This window comes from Phlebotomus argentipes, unplaced genomic scaffold, assembly GCF_947086385.1.
Source record: "Phlebotomus argentipes unplaced genomic scaffold, Phlebotomus argentipes genome assembly contig_5, whole genome shotgun sequence".
Classification (NCBI taxonomy): Eukaryota; Metazoa; Arthropoda; class Insecta; order Diptera; family Psychodidae; genus Phlebotomus; species Phlebotomus argentipes.
Window position 1 is genome coordinate 10211480 of NW_026776165.1, and position 21711 is coordinate 10233190.

The following is a 21711-nucleotide window of genomic DNA, read 5'->3' on the forward strand; positions in this document are numbered from 1 at the left end:
ATAATTAGAGTGATTTTCGTGAAGGAGCGTGATACAATATGAATGAAATCGATTGTAATTTCCTCACACACGTCATTGATTTACAATTTTTCTCCAAGTCAATGTCGATCAAGCGGTTCCGGGAGGAAAGCTTTGATTGATATTATTGACAACAAAAGAATGCCACGCAGAGATTATTTGTGAATAATCACTCAATTTTACTTCTTCGTCGGGAGATGTTTTTCACGTGTGTCCTTTTCCACTTCTCCAAATCATAGGCGAAAAACGGTATAGAGTCTTGCCATAGTATCCAAGGCAATCGTGAGCCAATATTTTAGCGAATTCCCTCAATAAATAAGACAATGTGGCTCTATTTTCTCTCGTGAAACGTGAATTTATTCCTTCCGGGGCTGTGGAAGCGCGGCAAAAGAGATTCCACCACCCACTTCTCAGAGGCTCTCATTGTATATTATATTTTTGATACAATTTCCCATATAGCAAAATGATTGGGGGAAGGGGAAAAAAGTACGAGTCGCCCTTCTGGTTCACCGAAAAGCATCGCTTTCACGATCTTTCTCCTCCTCCTTGGCGGCTCTTGAGCATCTTTGCCTGCCTCTTTCACTCCGACGCAGCAATAATAACAATAATAATGGCAATAATAGAAAAGTCCATGCTTAGCTGAATCAGATCACTCTGCGCAGCTCTGCTGGCCACCTTCTGAATGTGATCTTCCTTGTAATGTTAGCAACTTGTGAACTACTTGAGCGGCACGTACGGCACGATTTAGTGTCTGCTATGACTATGGTTTTAATTTTATCACATTTCAATCGGATGTTATATAAAATGTGAATATAAGAAATTAATTCAGGAGGTTTTCTCTCATTCACTTCTGCACTCTCCAGCACAAATCATAAATTTATGGGCGATTACAAAAATATACTCTCTTATATGTGGTTGAATTGTTCACTTTATTGGCAGATAATGAGTGTTGCGCAGAATTTAGCGGCTCCTTTCAGTCGTCATCTTCTTTAACATAATAATTGGATCTCCGCCAAGACGTGCAGTGGAAAAACGAGAGCCTCTCAGTATAATTTCCCTCCCGTGCGAGCGCGGCCAGTAATTCATCTGCACAAAAACCATCGAGAGATTAGCCCTTGCTTGGGCAAAAATTGGTGTCTCTTCGCTTGAAAAGTGAAATCTGTGAACAATTTTTACTGTAATTAAATACGCATAGATCAACTTTCTCTCCCATCTCTCTCTCTCTGGAGATTCACACTTGACCCATTGCTCAAATTTTTTCACTCGTCACTCCATGTGCCTTACCGTGTTCGCCAGCGATTTGCAGTTTATTGGTGAGAAGTCGCAGACACGGAGCCCAATGGGAAATCTCTAATTGAAATTTATTTGGTTTAATTAATTTTAACATCTCCGGCGAACGATGTTATTTGTCAAGTCGCGAGAAATGCATGTGATTCAATTACACTTCTTTGCACGGCAACTTCAGCTTCTTGTCATCTGTCGAGGGGTCAGAAAGACATCGCTTTAGTGACTGGAAATCGGTGAATAAATTTTAAGAATTTCGCCAATTTGCTTAATTGCCATTATTTGCTTAAAAGGTACAATTTTTTCAGCCAATGCTTGACAAGCTTCTCTGTGAAAATTCAACTTCCAAGATAACTGTAGCGATTCCCAGTAAAACACAAGAATGTTATACGGCAAACATGTAAAAGTTTGACATTCTAGCGAATTTGTCAGCGAATCGCTCCAAACATCTCTAAGCAACATGCTTTTCTTGCAGTAAATATGATTTTATGCTTTCAAACTGGAGCTTTGGGTAAGAAACCCCTCGGTTGACATGGCATTCCTCCAGCTTCGCCACCAATGGAATCTCCTGAGGAAATTCGCTCAGTTGCATCTCAATTTTGGCAAGAAAAATCGATTCATTTCCACCGCGCCACATTTTTGCCGGCGAAATGCACACTCTGTGTCTGGCAGAGTGTTGCGCAGCATCATAAATAAGGCCCGATTAAAATGTTATACATTTGCTGGAGTGTCTCGGCAGTTCCTTGCGCCGCAGTAATTTGCTGTTCTGTGTGTGAAACTGACAAATTGGATCTGTGAACTCCGCACGCGGCGAGGGTTGAACTTGGGCAAATTGCAAGATGAAAAAGCACACAATTCCTCCTGACACTCAATATACCATTCCTTGTGTGTCTCCCCGGAGAATCGTTTTTCATGCGTTCGCGCACTCTGCGAATGCTGCGTGTCAATTTCTTCCCAAACACCCGCGATAAATTGGCTGCGCGCCGTTTTTCCCCATGGGAATTTCAAAGTTGGGGGAGAGAGAGAAGGAGGTCAGACTGTGTGGAGAAGTTGAGCTAAGAAAATTGGCATAAGAGATGAGCACGATTGACCGCCCGAGAGCTTCTATACGCTTCCAAAGTTGCTGTCGTGGACGAGAAAACATCGACATGGGCAGCAAGAAGAGGACTCATATGGCTATACAATAAATTTGCATGATAAGGAAACACCAAGAGACACTTTTATGTGCATCATGTGAACATCATCGTTGCCTTTTCTCAGTATCCATTGCCTCCATTTTTGCATAAATATACTTTATACACCGTGTCTTATTCCCCATATAGACTTCTTTTCCGACTCATCCAAGTTGTCATAATTTGCCATTGGGAAGGAGTTGGACAGCACAAAAACACATGGACAAGAAGTCATTTATGCGCATTCTATGATAACATTTCCCTTGATTCACTTTAGTGGCCAGCGAGAAAAAGGCGGAAAGACCTCGATGCACCACAAAGCGACGAACCCGATTTTATTTTATTGTCCCTGCGCAAATGGCAGAAATATTAAGAGACTCTATTTTGTACCTTCTTTTGCATAAAACCTTTTACTGCGATATTTTGCATTCTACTCGACGATCCGTTACTCATTTTATGGAATGCGCAAGAACTTAAGAGAGTTTCTCCTTTTGTCGCACCTTAAAAACTTTTGCATGTGTCGTCAAAATTGGACCTCTTTGCCGTGCAAAAAGTGTCGCTTTTTCTACAAATTGCACCCCAAAAACTCTTGTCAATGTCCAAAATTTTCCACGCGGCAAAACACATCTAATTCGCACAGCAATTGGCACGAAAAAGTGCCTCAAGACCAACACACGACTGTAATTTTGCACATTTTCTCTCTGCAAATATTACAACCCCATTTATGGGCCAACAACCCATAAAAGACGCACCGAAATTCTTCACTGAATTGTGCCAATAAAAGAGCAACACGACAGGACATTGTCTTGCCGCAGTTTGGGATTTATTGACACCAATTTTGGCATGTCTATGCACGTTTTGCGCAATGCAATCTTTTTCTTTCCAACTTCGACATTTCTCCAAAGAACGGTAAATTTGCAGAAATGTTTTTTTGCCAAAAAAAATCATATTCCTTCCCCCTAAAAAAGAACTGCTTTCTCCCTTTTATTGGTTTACACGACAACCTTCAAAATGAGGGTGGCAAATTCCGAGAACATAAACATGCGCAGTTTTAGAAAATGACATTTTGCACTCTCAGTGTCATCTTGTGTTACCTGGCAAATGCGAAAAATCAACATGAAATGAAAAAGTTAATTTTATTTGCCCCCTTTTTTTCTCAGGGACGCTTTTGGGTTGCGAAGAATGTGCTGAAAAGGAGTGACAATATACGAAGTAGGAATTTTTGGAGGCTAAAGAGGTGACATTCTTCCTCATCTTCCTATTCCGAGAGATAGCAAAAAAGGCAGAAATAAAACAGAAATCCAGGAAGAAAGTGTCTGAAAGAAGAGAGAGAGATATTTGCCAAGGAATCGCTAAAGTCTTCATCGACAGCATTCCGTCGTATTTGCATGAGAATGACTTCGAGTGAAAGGGTTGAAGAAGGTAAAAGGAGTGGAAGAAAGGGCTGATTGAGGTCTGTCCGCAAATTTATGGATGCTAATTGCGGCCGCTCACTGAAGAAGTCCACTCTGTGGTCAGCTCGTAATGGTTTTGGGTCACACTGGACGAAGAGTCCTGGCAGTAACTCACTGTTGTGCACCCCTTGTTGGACACCCGTGAAGATTAGGACGCACAATGCTGTTAACTTGGATGATGGTCAGAACCGTAACACACCGATAATGAGCTTAGATGGCATTCTTCGTGTCCTTTACTTGACCATCTTCATGCAAAGCAGGTAGTTTTTCGGACTAAGAAAGTCCCATTCAGCAAAAGTCACTTTATTATCGAAATCTTCGCCCCATTTTTCTGGACTTTTGAGAAACTCAAACATCCTTTATTGACTCAAATTTACTCCTTCTGTTGTAAATTGGTAAAATATATTAATGAGAAAGCAAATCGATAATACAAAACCAGCATAAATCGCACAAACTTCCCATTAATTTTACTCCGAATTGATAAAATAAATCTTTTTCTGTATAATAATTATTATTAAAATATCGAGAAGGACAAAATACAAACAACACTAAATAATCCAGGTAAAATTAAGGTTTTCCAAAAATACATGGTATGAAAATTTGGTTTTCTATTACGAATTAAGCACTTAAATGAGAATTTTGCTCACCTCTTCGCTGTCAAATAGGTTAAAGAATTACCGCGCAGTTGAGGAATTTCCCCCAGAAAAGCCGTCCAACCCTTGAAAACGTGATGAGATGTTCTGAAAAGTAAACAAGAGCGCCAAGCGCGAAGCACGTCAGAAATGCGATCCGAGCTCCGGAATCGAATCAAAGCGTGAGGCAGAAGAGAGAAAAAAAGCATACACACACCTGGAACAGTTGTCTGCTGGTGGGATCTTGAGACCTCCCGATTTCTAATAGTTCACATCCGCTCAACTCCGCCTTTTACAGGTGTAATACCAACGGATTGGTGCTACAATTTCCCCTACCTATGTGATCTCACCCAAGTGACTCGGGCACGACCAGTTTTGCAAGAAGTCCCAAGCCGAACCGTCGCTCTTCGGCACTACACAGCACACCAATGTTGACTCTGCCACTCAGTTCGCTCTCGTTCGTGCTCACGATCACTTGACTTTTTGCTGCGCGCTCTCGATCACTGATCGCGGTTGTTTTGCTTCTCGCTGTGATCGTGGATCGCGCGAAGGGTGTGTTTTCTCCCCAGTGATTCACCCCCCAAAATTGACTCGCAATCCGCCAAAGGACAGAGTGTCTTCACTGAGGATCGCCTGTTGTTGTTGTTTTTCCAAACAAAGTGATAACAATCAAAGTGATCAATTGAGACGCTTAATTAATGAGTCACAATCCGATTCCTCACCACTGTGGATTTAGCAGTTGAGCTCTAATTGAACTCCACAGCAATCCAATTTTACCAATTCACCTGCAATTAGATCACCGGATGGCCCCAGATTGACTGCCCGAAAATTGACAGTGTGAATCAATTCACGAGTGACTCTGTGATTATCGTGTTGGGACAGATGCTCAGGCCGCGATCCGAGTGCCAAATGGATCCACTCCTAATCTCACTACACTTCAACCGTCCAATTAGAGCCTGAAGGTGCCAGAAAGTTGATCAAATTCCACAGAAATCGCAGACACAGTGAGACACATTCCGCCAAATCTCATGTGATAATGGATAGTGGACTGAAATACGCAAGGCAATCGCGAATGATGGTGCTTTAACTATTGAAATCACGTTCGCGAGTGACTTCTCATTGATATTTTGTGTCCATCCCTTGGCAGATAATTGTGTGACGGCATCAAAATTGAGGACTTATTCAAGGTAAGTCGCATCAATTTCCACCCTGTGAATATTGAGCGGAAAAATTCCGCCCAGAGACAAAAGACTTCAACCTGCTAATTAAGCGACGAACCCGTTTACCCAGCAAATCGCACACAATATTTAATATTCAGAGCCGAAAAGACAACTTTGGCAATTATGTAATTGCATTTTGCAGTATAATCACTTGGGCAAGCCATGCAAATTGACTATTCAATTATTGGACTAATTAAGCATGAATTCTTTATACCTGTGCGCGCATCCCCACTTCGCCATGCTCAACTTTGAAGTTTCATTAGAGTGAAATTTACATGCAGAGAGAAGAGAGGGACTGTTAAATGGCAACTTTACACAAATTATCAGATTAAAGTGAAAGAAGAAGATGCTGCAGAATTGATGTGAAAGTGATCAAGAAGGTGATTTTAGTGGCTTTTCGAGTAAATCGACATTTTCCCATATGCGCGCGCGGCACTGTATATGAAAATATGTGCGAGGCCTCAAAGGAGAGAGATGGACCGTGAAGAATGAGACCCTGAATTGAGTACTTTATTTACCAATAAATCACCCAAAAGAACCAACATTCTGGAGTGGCAGACAGTGAATTTACACAAATAATTGGAAGAGTCGCGCTGCTCAAGCGAGAGAACCCACAAAAATACACCATCACAGAAGTGCCACTTGCCAAAGCCATTGAATAAATTACGTGTGCGCGCATGAGACGCGATTCTTTGCTTAGAAGAGCACACTTTGGAGACCAAGACAGACATTCCTCAACTGTGACCCACCTTTTGGGAGATTCGGGAAGGACTTCAAGAATGGCATGTAAAGCTTCCGTCGCTCCTCCAAATTCAATTACATCTTTGTTATTCGCAATGAAATGCTGCGCGTCGTGCTATGCAATTAAAATTGATTTTAATTACTCAAATATGACGAGGCAGAAGTGATTGAAAGTCACACTCAAAATAGCCGCAATGTTGAACAATGCTATAAATAGTCTCATGTGAATTGATTCTGATAAATCATCCTTTATCCTCTCTCGCAATGTGGAGCCCCAGCAATTCGTGATGCTCAAATGGGTCTGCCGTTTGCCATATAGTGAGAAATTGCCAGTTGGGACACTTTGCATCCCAAGCGCCACAGATTGAAGCCTCTCGTCGCTATATAGAATTTCACTTTGCAATCATGCGCGCCACAAAGAAGATTCACACCCAATAATCTTCCAATGCACTCAGGGGAATTGTATGCACAGAAGTTTGTGAGAAGTCTGTGTGGAGATAAATCGCCTCCCGGAGAGACGTGAGATCTCACCAAGAGCTTCTTGCAATACCTTTTGACTGACTAATAAATACCCATCCGCAGAAAAGTCGTACAATTGACACTCTATTGAGGATTGGATGGCTATTGAGCCAACCGCGAGAGAGACATGCATTGATCCAGAAGTTGCCCATAATTGATTCGTGGGAAAATTTCCGAGAAATTTCCTCTGAAGCAATATGCGCTCCAGAAACACCTCTTCAATCACTGTCTCGTCCATCCTAGAGTCCGCAATCCTTCGGCATATGTTGGCATTATCATGCCAACACCATCTCTTCCGACCGCGCCACACTGCAATTTCCTCCACTAAGTGCCCTCGCGCCACCAAGAGACAATCTCTGAGAGATCAGCTACTTAAGAGTTATGAATAATAGCAATTCTATTCATAAATTCAAGTGTAGTGTCCTTAGATCATGCGCGAGACTAAGAACTCGCCAGAAATGTGCGTTCGCTTTGACAAAAGAACTCTAGAGCGACACAATGCACAAGTGCATTAATTTATTGCCACAAGGAGTAACAATTAAAAGTGCTTTTTCTCCTCTGTGCGGGGTTGAATTAAAGAGGCAGAAAGAGGCGAAAAAGAAGTCAACAGTGCAATGCACGCAGGTATTTTTTTCATGTGCCTCGTTTAATGGTAATTACTCAGTGAATTGCTTTTTGTTCAGCCTCTTGGAGGTCTTGTGAATTTCTGGTCAATTGTACATTATCTCGCCGCATTTGTGGCCAAATGTGATGCAATGCAGTGAACCTTATCACACTTTTCGCTGTCCTATTCACTCATATTGTGCGGAATTCAATGTCCAAGTGGCGTATTTATTAGCACTGAATTATGGCGAGTTTCCCAAATATGAAACACTTCTGACTCATGTCAATTTTGCTCACTAATTAGAGTCTCTTTTTGGGGGGAATTTGGCTACTTCGGAAATTAATCACGTCTGTTGAGATTATCAGCATCTCAGCTCAAGGTTTCGAGGCGCACATTCGGCGACTTCCAAATACACTTTCCTTCCTCTTCCCTGGAAAATCGTCATCGTGAATGTAAATGGTCAATTCAGGATGCAAATTGAGAGAGACACACGATGCTGAAGAGCTGAAAAAAGAGAGGCGCACAAAAGAAACAATTAATCGCACGCAATCATGATTAGACGGTTGAATTCTTTCCACTTTGCCGCCAAGTGAATCTCCCCAAAGCAATTGGGAGTGAATGTGAAAGAGAACTCGTGGCAACCTGCAACATCCAAACGGCATAACACAATTGGACATGAGCAATTCCAAAAATACAAATTGAAATGATGCAAGATATCGGCGCTGCTACGTGAAAGTCATTACTTAGTTGGTGTGGCGCGGATTGAATTGATTTTTCTCGCGACTTTGCGCCACTCTTCTGGGTCCTCCGCATGAACTTCTCGCGGTCATCCTTGCCTTTTTTTTCCCCGAGGCTCCGATGGCGCCGCAACCGCAATTGTTGGACAATCCGCTGAACCGTGAAAATTCAGTGGTGTTTTTGGCTCACCAGAGAGAATTATGCATGTTGAACGAGATTTAAGTTTGTCTTCGCATTGAAAATAGAGTAAATTTGTGCAAAAATGACACGATTTTTCAGAAAATTTATCAAATAGATGTGATTTTGAGAGAAACACAAGTTAATCTGTAATTATTTCCATGAGTTATCCGCCTCCCAATCAATTTCTGAGATGTTTTTCCATCTCTGGGTGGAGAGAAAAAAGGCGAGTTGTTCGTGTTTGAATGGAAATTGTCTCAAGAGGTTGTGTTGAAATTCACGTTTTTCCATTAGATCACTTTTTATTATCGGCTCAGCCAATGAACGCTCTCATGTCACGTGAAAATGTCGCACATTTTCCGCGCGGCGCGCAATGGAAACTCACCTGGCGACCGCGCTGTGATGTTTTATGTATTTATCATCAGTGTGGATGGGAAAAACGGCCGAGTCATGAGCGTGGAAAATGTTATTTGCTGTGGGAGAGAAAATGGGAGACAATTGAGATGATTGTGTGTGTCTCACAGTCGCCAAAAGGAAGAAAGGCGCGCGGCGATGAGAGAGCAATTGAGAATTGGATCTTCTGGGTTTGGTCACCAGTCAAATTAAATTAGCATGGTAATTTGGATGGTGGCTTTTTTACATCCTCATCACTCTCCTCAACGCAAGAGCGCGGCACTTTTTTCACACTCCGGAATGGGGCATTTAAAAAGAAATCTCAGAAAAGATGTGCTCAGAGTCATTGGGATGCTGGATGTGTGTGGAAGGGCAAAAAGAGATGCTGGAAATCTCTCAACTTCCTGGCGTGAACAAATGCTGTAAATTAGACCCATTGATGGATGAATGGAAGACACGGAGGAAGAAGTGTTCTATTCGCCGCCAAGAGATTCCCCAAATATTATTTTAATTAATCTAAAAACTCCATAATCATTGAACTAATCGTCTTCACACACAAACACCCCTTATTAAATACAATTACACCTTCTTCTGCCGCGCCATCCTCTTGGCGACGGGATTTATTACACTCATTAAAATTTTTATACATGTAACTAATTGGTATGCACCGACAGAGCGCTTTTTTCAGAACAGAATTGTAGAGAAGATATACTCAATGGATCTTATTTATTTGCCAGTGAGTCGAAAAATTTTATGGTGCGAAAATTTCATCTCGCGACTCACCCAATTGACTCTTCCGCCGCGGATGAAAATCCCATGGCAGCGGAAGATTTTTCAGCATTAAACTTTATTGTCTTTCACACCCAGCGATAAAAGCCCGAGAATTACACTTTCGGGAGCTTCTCAAAGTCTCTTAAAGACTGATTTACATCGAGGTGTTAATTGAACCAAAAAATCAAATGCTTCAGAATATGATTATGCAAATTGATTTGCAATATTGCGTCCAAGAAGACCGCGAAGACAAAAGATGGATTTTCGGCGGTGCAGTGCAACTTTGACCAGCAAATAAGCAATGAGGTCATTTGAATTAAAGATCAATTTGCACAGTGAGATATTTTTCAACTTGAGAAGCCATCAATAGTTGGTTAAAAACTTCCACACTTAATTAACACATCGCCGATCATTTCAATGGAATCATCGCGTTGTCCCGGACAAAAAAACCATGCGTCGTCAATAAAACTGAAGCAAGGCGAGAAGATTGATCCAAAGTGGCCAGGATGGAGCGTCAAAATTGCCACAGCCATAAATCCACCTGAAAAAGGTGCTAACAGTCAATTGGATTGCCCACAATTTCCCAGGGGAACATTTCTCACATGGTTTTGAGACTGGAAAAATACAGGGTATTTTGTATCAAATCACAGATGATGTATTGACACCAGTGCGCAATTCATTTAAAATATTTCACCACAGCGCTCTTTCCCATCATGTGAAATCCCATGAAAAACACTCACAGTTCCTTTTCAAATCATCTCCAGTGCGCGCGCGCTCTTTTTGACCAGTGCTGGTCACTGATGGGTGAGAAAACTATCGCGCAAACTTCATCTCACAATCCGCTGGCACAGTGATTGGACGCAAAAAAGGCCGCACAAGTGCAGGCAAATATTGAGATCGAGAGACGAGCAAGAGGAGCATGCAGAAAAACATGTGAAATGCTGTGTTATTGCTGTGTAATTATTGACTGTTTGGTGCTATTGTATGAAATTTCTTTTGCAGCCTCAGCAAATTGTACAATTTTGCGTCTATTGAGGCGCAAACAGTCAAAATAATTGATGTGGCCCAGAAATTCCTCAATGAGTCGAGGATTTCTTGGCTTGCACACCAAAGAAAAAAGGAACACCTTCATCTTCTCTCTCTCGTGATGTGTGGGAAAAAGTGTTGAGCCGCTGTTTTTTTTTTTCTCGCCATCAGCAAGCAAATCTTACCAAATTGTCACTCAATTGACATTCACTGACCAAATGGTTTCAAATCAGCCAAAAGTGCGGTGCGCCTATCAATTCACCGCGAAAAATACACTCCAAATTACCATCGGCCAGAGAGACACGGAGGAAAAAAGCTCACACATTTAGATGTGAGAAAAAATGCCTTACACAATTTTCACGGCTTTTTTCTCCCTCGCGCGAGTTCTGTGCAAGAACTCGTTACACATTTGACGTCGTGCCTCAAATACAAAATACCCCATTTTTCCACCTGGAATGCTCAAGAGTTGTGGCACAACTAGAGGCACTTGCTGAATATTTATGTGGATTAATAGACAGATAAATATTCCAATGTTGCTGTGCATCTAACACTTTGCATTGACTCCTCTCATTGTCGCCACCAGGAAGGTTCCAATTGTTCATGTGCACTTGGAGCAAAAAGGCATCTCTCTTTCTCTCGCACGAAAAAAAAAGTGAACTCTCTTGAGAAGAAACGTGATTGAATGTCTCGCACACGCGTTCACCTCAATCGATATGGTGTGCTCACTTGACAGACCTTTTCCCAGGTGCACAGCGACTCCTGGCACACAAACGGCTACCAAACAAAGGCGCACGCGGCGACACTGAGAAGAAAAGTCGTGAAGATGTTCTGCAGGAAGCGGCAAACTCCCAAGGTTAGCAGTGAGAAAGCTGATCTTCCTCACCGACAGTCAAAAGGAGCTTTTGAATTTTAAGAATAGCCATTGATTGATTTCAAAATACAACTTATTCTCACCACACCTAAATTGATGGGGAATTTTTCGAAATTCGTCCCATTTCCATTGCTGATTATTCCTTGAATTAGACAGTTAAAATATCGCGAATCAATTCAACAATTGTAATCTCAGCAGCTGAGCATGCAAAATACGACAAAGTCGCCTGGCGAAACACCCAAAAATTCACCTCATAAATCGACGAATCGCCTTGAAAGTCTGTAGCGACAGAAAATTTTGATGTCAAGCTACTTAGAGAGAATTACTAATTAATCTGGCGGTGGAGTGAAGACAGGTGGAAAAAACAAACTCAGCTACTGGTGCTCAACATCCAGCTGAAGAAGTTGGCGCAAGAAGAGGCGGCGGAATGGTGATTTTAATCCCATTGATGAGCACGATATTCCCGCGACACGATCGTGTCTCGTTTTGCATATTAACAATCCCCGAAAAGCCCTGCCGAAAGAGGTGGAGATCACACAAGATGATCCACTCGCCGTCCCAGAAAATCACTGCCTTCGCGAGTCCATTTCATGTGCAGGACGATCAGGAAGAAGTATGGCCACTGCAGAGGGGTGAAATGGGAGTGAGAAACGCAAAGAAATCACTTGCAGAGTCGAAAAAAATCGAATATGAAGGCTTAAGAGAAAACTATCAAGAGATTTGTACTTCACCATCTACGCCTCCACATTCCATCTGCCCAGCATTTGAGAACCGCGATGATCTTCAGAGTGAATATCGCGCGCAGTCTTGAGATTCGATTCAGTGCGAAGTGCGCGCAAAATTGTACGATCAATCTTGATCCTCTTCCTCCATTGCGCGCTTTCTTCCAATCCCGCACACAAGAATTTCTCTCTCTGTCTCTCATCGCGCGTCTCAGTCGCACACACTCATCCAACTCCCCCGCAAGTGTTGCCCGCATTCAATAATAATAACTCGATCGCGCTGTTCTATATCGCAAGAAAAATGGTGAGAGAGCGCACGAGAGAAACGACTCGAGAGAACACTATCACCTCAGCCGCAGTGCCTCTTCTCAAGCCTTTCGTCGGGCTCTAATGATCTAGTTCCCACGCCGCGCGATCGACTAGCTCGATCGAGACGATTTTCAGATCAGAAGAGCCCCACCTCGTGATCGTGACCGCGTCGACCATTTCGAATTCCCCACATTGCTCGTGATCGCTATCTCGCAGCTCTTCGAGGATCAGCCGAGATCACTCGCGATCGCACGAGCAGTCCATCTCGCGAGGATCTTCCACGATCTCATGCTGATCATTATGAATTCCTAAATTCTACTTCACACCATCACGTGAAGAGGAATTCCGCAGATCGTTATCTGGCAATCAGTGCACTCAAGGAGCAGACAGCGCGGCCATACTCCGTACACCGCTTCCTGTCACATCCACAATTTGCATGAAGCCTGATCCTTAACACTTCGACACTTGTTAGAGCGATTACAGACATACTGATGATCCACGGGAGGGTAAGAGCTGGTTGAGCGCTAAACCCGGATCATTTGACAGCTAGAAAAGCACAAATGGCGGATCGCTGCGACTTAAATCATTCAATTCTTCGGCAAATTGAGTTTATAAGGAAGGATATTTTTAAGGTTATGTTTGTTTCTTGACATCAGAAACGTGATCAATTTGCATAACCTAGAAAAAGACGATCAAGTCTCAGATTTAAACTGATTAAAATTCTCAAGATTGAAGACAATTTGGACTCAAGACTTCCACTGGCGTGTACACCACTTCTGACCGCAATGTCTGCCCCTTGATTGCCGAGTTTCCCGTGTCCGTCAGGAGACTAAAAGTGTTTCCACACATAATCCTGCTGATGATGCCATTCGCCAAGATTTCTTCTTCCACACTTGCTGCAACAGTAGCGATAAATCAAGCGCGACGAATTCTCAATACCATCGCGTGGATTAAATAATAACTTGTGAAATGTCGCTTTTTTCAGGGTGGATACGCTTCTGTTGCAGAAGAATAAAAAGCACGCGCAATTCTCTTTTGGAATCAAAAATTGTTAGTTTCATTGGTAGTGTAATTGGATAGGAAGAGTCACTTTGGCATCGTTTGCTCCAATGCAATACTATTTGCTCTCCACGACCGTCTTCCATTGAGGACGAGATGTGAATATTTTGAAATCAATTAACGATCACTCACGGGTTTGGATATACACTCAATGTATTTTTTTTTCTACACCGCCAAGATTATCGCGTCTGAAAACTCCTTTGCGCCATAGCAAAAATGGGAAATAATGATGATGATTGGGTAATTTTAATTTGCAGGTTGCTCTTTGTGAAGTATGATAGAGAATGTTATTATATTAAATGATTACGAATTTGCGTTTAGAGAGCAATTTGTTTACCTTAGAATGGATGGATGGGCAGTTTTTTTTTGCCTCGCTGCCCTCTTTCGTGCAAGAAAACAATTTATTGGGGCATTTGCTGGGACTGTGGAAAAATGTAATCTCGCGACTCTCCTGGCTTTTTTTCTGGCCATCTCGCGAGCGATGCAAACTTCTCATGGACTCTCTGCGAGTGACTTGGAAAAGTATATGTGTTTGTGGTTATGCAACGAGGCATGATTTAGGTGTTGAGCCAGAGCATTGAAGATGATGCGATGTGAATTGTACAAATTGCTCATCATCGACTGGGCACGCAAAAGTATATCAAGAAGGGAGGGAAAATTGGTACTGCGCCAGAGTGAGAAAATATTAGAATAAATTGTGCAAGAGCACGATGATCGTGTCTCAGGTGAGAGATTGCTGGCCACAGTCTTTTGGCGATGCCCCCTCGAATCGCAGAATCTATTAATCTGCATTCTCTCTCTCTCCGTCCATCCTCTAATTGAGCCATCATCACTTCGTGAAATTGCAATTATGGGCGCAGGTTGAGACTCTTCGCCGAGAGTCACAACATCGAGGGCGCCCCGGAAATATTATAAATTGGAGTAAAATGATTAATAAAGCAATCATTTGTGAAAAGGGGGCGGCCGGTGAAACGTGATTGAGCTTGGCACCACTCGCCTCTCCTCTTCGCCCCGCAATCTTCACTCCTCGATCGCAACCCGCGAGATAGAGACGTCTCTTTGGCAAAATGAGTGGCGGAATTTCTGAACTGCGCGATTGCAGTTTTGCAGAAGGAGAAAGAGAAAAAAAAAACGAGCGACTCCGGCAAGTTGAGAAGGAATTCAAATGGTCTGGCAAGTGATGAAGAAGATTCATCATTTGCACAATTTGTTTGATGGAACATGGAATTTTCTTCCACTTGAAGATAGCGACTTGGCGGGATTCGAGCGTCTCGAGATGCACCCAAGCAGTGCGCTAAATAAATTGATTCATCAAACTTGTGCTGAAATTGATAAATTATACGCAATCTCATGGACGGCTGAGAATGCCACGAGGTTACAGTTTCCTATCCTTGCCCTCGTGGAACTCCTTCCACGTGCTCAGAACAGAAACAGATAAATCTCAACGGCGACAGGGAAACGCCGCGTGTGAAAAATTCAGTGAAATATTCCACAAGAATCATTTTCCCATTTTCTCTGCCCAAAATTCCCAATCTTAAATCGTCCTGGAAATCACTTAATGGCCTTCTTCGAGACATTTCTGAAATCTCTAGGCTAGTTCTGGTCACTTATCACCAGAACTCACTTGAATTGACCAATAAGATTTGAGCACAGATTTTCCTAGTTATATTTCATATTTAATTAGTAGTGATGAGCTTGAATTGACTCACTAGAATAGGCTTTAACACCTTAAAAGAACACAAAAAACTCCCTTAGTTGCTCAAAACTTGACAAATTTATTCTTAAGAAAAATTGGTCCTTCAACTAAGGGAAGTTTTTTGTGTTTTATTAAGGCATCAGAGTCCAATATACTGAGCCAATTCGTGATCGTTTCCTATCTTTCCCCTGAAATTGTTTTATAAAAAAGAAATTTCAAGCTTATTCTATCGATAAAAGTGTCATAACTCCTTTGGCAGAGTATTTTACATTACAAGAAACACTTGAAAATAACTTTCGGACTGTGTTCGAAAATTTCACGAGTCTCTTCGCTGCCTCTTGTCAACACCCAACGTCTTTGGCCGTCTTGACGAGGTGGCTGAAAGTGTGATTAATCAACACTTTGTGGGAAAAATGGACTCGGTATTTTGACATAAGCAAAATAGAGTCCCGCAGGGCGTTGCGTCCGACCGAAAGAGGTGTTGCTAATGGTAGAAACGATTATAGGGTGCATAGTAGCAATTAAGTTTCTGAAAGTGTGCTTGCGCCGTGCTTTACTGCCGCCCGCGAGACGCGCGCGCTCCTCTGTCGCGCCATGAAATGTTGGTCTATCCTCTCGAGGCGTAACGGCCAAGGAGGGAGATGTGTGACATCCCAGAAAAGGAATGAGTTTACCATTTATAAACGATAAATCGGCGAGCTATCAATAAATTTCACCTATCATCAAATACCACTTGTCTCACTGTGTGTCGTTACTTTATTGTCAGGCAAAAGTGGATAAATAGCCAGAGCCACACAGAAGAGACTCTCTCTCCGGTGCCGTCGACTGCAGCTCTTGCCCATTATGCTGGCTAAACCTAAATAGAGAGCTTCTTCAGCGATACGCGGCTCGAGATTATGCAAAAATCCTTCATTTCACCATCGCACCGCGACGAAAGCCAAGTCCATTTTCCCAGTGTTCTCGCCAACATCGTCTTCATTCCCTCCCGATTCCTCGCGGTCTGTGCGTGTTGTCAAGGAGAGACAATCAATCAGTGAGTCTCAAAAGTCATTCTTGGCTCTCTCTGTGTGCGTATTTTTCTCCCATCGCGAGCCCGCGCACTCTTGACCCCGAAATCTGGACCTCCGCCACAATCCGCGATCTCCCCAAAAGCGCTCCATCGGATTTCCATGGGAAAAAGACAACGCGCGCGCGGAGAAAAATTGCCGCGAAGGCGCATAAAGATCAGCAGCGCGTCAGGGAGACAAATAGTCGATGGTGATTTGACCAAGAGAGCCATCAGTGGCAGATTTTGAGTCATGTACCACTCCCAGTGCGCACATATTAAAAGTCAAATAGAGTCTCTGCAGCTCATGTGCCTCACTATGTAAAATCTCGTTCAGAGTTCAAATTTATTTGACTTTTGTACGGTCACATTGAATGTCAATAGACTCCTCTTGTGCGCTCTGGGAGGAATCTGTGGCGTGTAGAAAGTCAGAGAGACACTCTTTTATGGCCGGAATGAAGAGAATAATTTACAATGTACACGCCACAATTGCAACTTACAATCCTTGCTCTTGTATTGGCCATCGGAGACGATGTTGCTTCTGGTATCTGTTACCTTATGCTGCGCAGTCTGCCCGATCATACTTTATTGTTTGACCGTGTATTTTTCACCCACCGCGCGCGCAGCCGAGAAATGGGGGTGAAGAGGTTGATGGGCAATTTCTCAAAACACTCCCCCCAACACACACACACACAGATTGTGGGAAATTTTCGCGGTGAAATTGACGAGGAGTCGCGCTGCTTTCCGCGGAATTTGATGTTGCGGTTGTTGCTTCTTAGAAATTATTGATGACATCTTCGAGAACATTTTCTCCCTCTCATTCCCAATCCCCAACAATCAAGCCATACACAAATCACTTGACCAATTTGTTATCGTCTCATGTTTTATGCTTCTGAGCTTGATGGTGAATTTCTGATAATTCAATCCGTCGTTTGCTTTTGCTCTTCCACTTCTTGCATGCCCATCGCTCTTCTCGCGTTTCTCCCTCACCGCGCAATGCAAGCCAAGTCATATCGTGGCGAAAATGGAAGGGAATCACTTACAAACTTGCAAATATTTACATCATATATGGTTAATTTCTGTACACAGAGAAACTCTCACTGGCAAGACGTGGAGTTGCGAATGGTATGAAGTTCAATGTCAAGAGGATCACTTGTTGTTTCCGCAGCATGATCGGAAATTAGCACTTTGTTGAACTTATGGGGAAATGCGCTAACGCATTTTCCAAACCCAACAACACTCGCTGGGTGTGTGATTTCACCCGAAAAAGAAGAGCGACGCGGTAGCAAAATTTCCCTCAGCTGTGGAAGAAGCGGTGAAAAAAGGCCTGAAAAATAAATCACGGAGGCAACATAAATAATAATAGAGTGTATATTGGTGAATAGCGTGGCTTTTATCGGAATTTAATTGATTTAATGCGCTTCCACAGAACAACTGTTTCTCCGGTAAATCTTCGCCGGCTCTCTCGATGGTGATAATGGTCAAAGTGGCTGCACGACTTTCCAAGATTGGAGAGTGAAAAGGGTTCCGCGGCGCGGCGGAGGAAAAATTGTGCTTCCACGAAAAACGAAAACACCGAACGATTTATGTGCGTTTAATTGAATATATTTTTCCAAGGGGGAGATAGAATGGCCGAAAACTGTACACCACACGTGATTTCCGGCTTTTTGCGATATTGTTACACGCATTTTCTGCAGTTTTTGACTTCTTTGTGTCAAATTTCAATGTGATTTTGAAAATAAAGTATTCTAAGGGGGAGATAATATAGCTAAAACTGGTGTACAATTTAGCAGAAGTCTTGGGAAGTAAAAGTGTTATAAAAAACTCACTATATTCCTTCCCTGAGTGCTTCTTTTACTGCCAAATCATCCCAATTCTTTAGATTGCATTCGATTTGTACGTAGAAATAATCATTTTCTAGGTTATGTAACGAATTAAGAACAAATTCAGTGCATAATTAGCATTCTAGCACATCAATTCTTCTGCTCAAATCCAAGAAATCGTTATTCATTGGCGAAATTTTGCATTTGCATGCAAATAAATACTTTTACTGTTCGGAATATTTGAATGAAGATCAAACATAACCTCAAAAATCTTGATTTGGACTTAGAAATTGTCTATTTATGAAATTTTTTTGGGCGATTTTGACTCTGAATCAGCAATATCTGCCCCTTGACGGGTGCGTTTGTCCACTGTTTGCCAACAATTTCCACCGTCATCTCAATTCAGTGTTGTGAAGCAGCCAGAGTTTTTTCCCCTTGCGCACTTTTTCGGCTGGAATGGCGTTATAGAATAAGAGGTTGGAAAAAAATTAAAGAACAAGACAGCTCTTGGGGAATTAGTGAAAAAGAGGCAGCGCACAGCAAATTGAAATTACCGCTGACCAATTTGGGTGCTGTTCATCGCGGCTCTCACGGGGAATCGCCAGATAATGGGCAGCCCCTCGAAAAGCGTCCGGAGAAAAAATCCGACTTCACTTGTTCCACCGTCCATGAAATCACAATGTGGCGGATTCTCATATTCATATAACAAAATGTGAATTAGTAAAATCGGATTGACTCGCCGAGAGTGGCCAGAAAGGCGATGAGTCGCAAGTGGAAGGTATTGTTGGTGTAGAAAAAAGAGCGCGCCGTGTGTGTGTGTAATGTAATTTATTTCACATTTCGAACCACATAAGAGAGCTGAAGGTTAAATTAATTTTATGTAATTTCGGTTAAATCAGTTTCGATAATTCTAATTCTCCTTAACGCCACACATAAAATGGCTAAAAGCTCTTTGGTAATTTTTCAAATTTAATTCACAATAATAACCAGAATTAATTCTCAAAGACACTTTTTTCTCTTCCCCCCCGCCTTCTGACGGGAGATTCCATACGCCAAACATTTTATTGTTAATTGCATCAAATCAATTCTCGCTCATAGAATCGCCTCGGGCGAATTTATCAGAATTTCAGATCTCGCGGGCTCTTCTTCTCCACCATCTCTCGCCATCATGTCACAGCAGACACTCATTTATCGGCATCCTCCTCCAGTGTCTTGGGTGTCCCAGGTTCGCCACATTCTCAGAAATGTGCACCAGAAATTCACAGTAACGCCACAAGTGATCGTGAATATGAATAAACTTATCTCTCACTCCGGCAAACAATCGCGAGAAAACGATAGAGACTTGAGTGGCACAGGCAAATATCAATAATTAAATACACATTAAGTCCGATTCCATCAATTTCCGTCTCACCCAATGGCTTTTCCACGATTCCCAACTTGATACTGTTGGTAATTTTTTCATATCACTTTTTTCCCACACGCCAAGGATGATGTTGTCAGGCCTGGAGAAAAAGCGTATCTTCGGAGAGACACACAAATATGAAAATGTGAGAATAATAGATGGCAAATGAGAGTAAATTGTCGGGTGGGGAGTTGAAGTGACTCAATTTGTGTGCCGAGATGCAAAAGCCTTGAACTTATGGCATGGAGAAAAAAGCTTATAAGCTCCAGTGCTTGAGATCGCGGGAAAGTGTAATTAAAGTCCAATTGCTGTACTTAAGCACGCGCATTGTGTGCATTTTTCTTCACTCAGAACAATCTGTGTGCTTCAAATTTTTGCATTTTTCTCAGAACTCCTCACAATTCGCCCAAAAACTGTGCCATGAGAAATTTTTCCACATATGCGCGAGTTCAAGAGCTGGAAAAGCCCCAGCGAAGCAGGCCATCTCGGCAGACAGACTAGGCCAAAGGAAAGAAATGCGCTTCTTCGACAACCCGCCGCGTGATTTATTCATTTTCGCATGATGAATGCCACACAGTGGGTTATAATTCAGTTGTCAATCACATCAAAGTATTTGTTTAATTAATTCAGTAACAGATTTTTGAGATGAGAAGTCGCGGCTCTGTTTTTTCCGCACATCTGCAAGAAGTGTAAGGCTCTCGGTGAGAAGCTGGAGGAATTCGTTACGGTTTAATTCACTTGGCACAAAGTGTGGCTTGTGTATACATTGGGCGATGGTTGGGCAATCGAACCCCCGTGCGCGTACCCTGATAAAATTGCCCATGGAGGCGCTCCATCAATCGTCCGGGTGGAATAATTTAATATCAATCAATTCACCTGTTTGTCCCGCGCTCTGGCTCACCTTCTGCGCGCATCTTGCGCCGTCTTCGCGGTCTTTTTTCGGCTGCCAAGCACACGGAGAGGGAGCGTTTCATCATATGGACTGGTGTGTCTAATAATTGCGATGGCTGGATGTGCAGCAAGAGCCACTCTGGCCTCAATTCACAATTGATTGTGGCAACGATATTCGCGCGATCACCGTAAACGATCGGCAGCAACACCTTGTACAATAAATAAATAATTCACTAATTGTCACCATCCATCAGCGAGTCTCTCGCTCACGGGTCTCAAAGCACACACACACGCGCGCATGCTCTTTTCTCCCAGCATTTCATTGATCACCCAAGTGTATAATTATCATGTGAAGAGATGAGAAACAAACGATAAGATTGTTGGTGCTCTCACTTGATGATCAGCTCGCTGATTCGCCCGGACTTTTCCTCCCTTTGCGCCGTCGCTTTTCGCGCAATTGTAAATCAACAACATGCCACGATCACCTCCTCAGACCCAAAAGAGGCTCTTGCCAAACAGACCGAAGAGGTGTCATCAAGGGAAACACACTTGATTTGTTGTACACTTGCGCGGATGCGCGGGTCATCGCGGTTTATGGTCATTCTGAATATGAATGCCTCGCGCAAATTGGGACACAAGAATCTCGCTTCGCATGAGCATAAATCCAAGGGGGAGATGATGCGCTTAAAGATGTGGAAAAATAATTTGCAAGAGAGAATTTTGAGGTAGATTTGTAGAAATGATAGAAATCAGTTGATTTTCCCCAAGGAAAAGTCACTTGCGAATTCAGATAATTAATTTTGTGATTATGCAATAATTGCCCTTTAAAGCATATTTGTCGCACTCAAAATCCCTAAAAAAAATCAAAAGCTTAAATATATTTAAAAAGTTTGAATAAATATTGAGAAAATGAGAAGACATGGAATTTAACAAGAGAATTTAATATATGATAAAATAGCCATAACTTAGAAGTGGATGAAATGTTGGGTGTTTTCTGCATTTATACAGATTCACAATTTGTGATTAGATGCAGAATAATCTGAGAATCGCATTGGATTGCAGAAATTGCAAAATCATCCGGACAGTTACTTCACCTTGGCTCCACATGACAATGCGTTGTATCATCTGTGTTTGGTGGAAGAGT

At 42.5% G+C, this 21711-nt stretch overlaps 1 protein-coding gene across 1 annotated transcript in view; it reads left to right on the forward strand.

The window, feature by feature from the left end:
- Nucleotides 1-5163: 5163 nt before the first annotated feature.
- The window catches only part of LOC132265547 (knirps-related protein), a 28030-nt gene continuing 11482 nt past the window's right edge, over nucleotides 5164-21711 (forward strand). The window contains exon 1 of the mRNA XM_059766254.1: nucleotides 5164-5747. The gene's annotated coding sequence lies outside the window, so the exon portion shown is untranslated. The remainder of the gene's footprint in view (nucleotides 5748-21711) is intronic.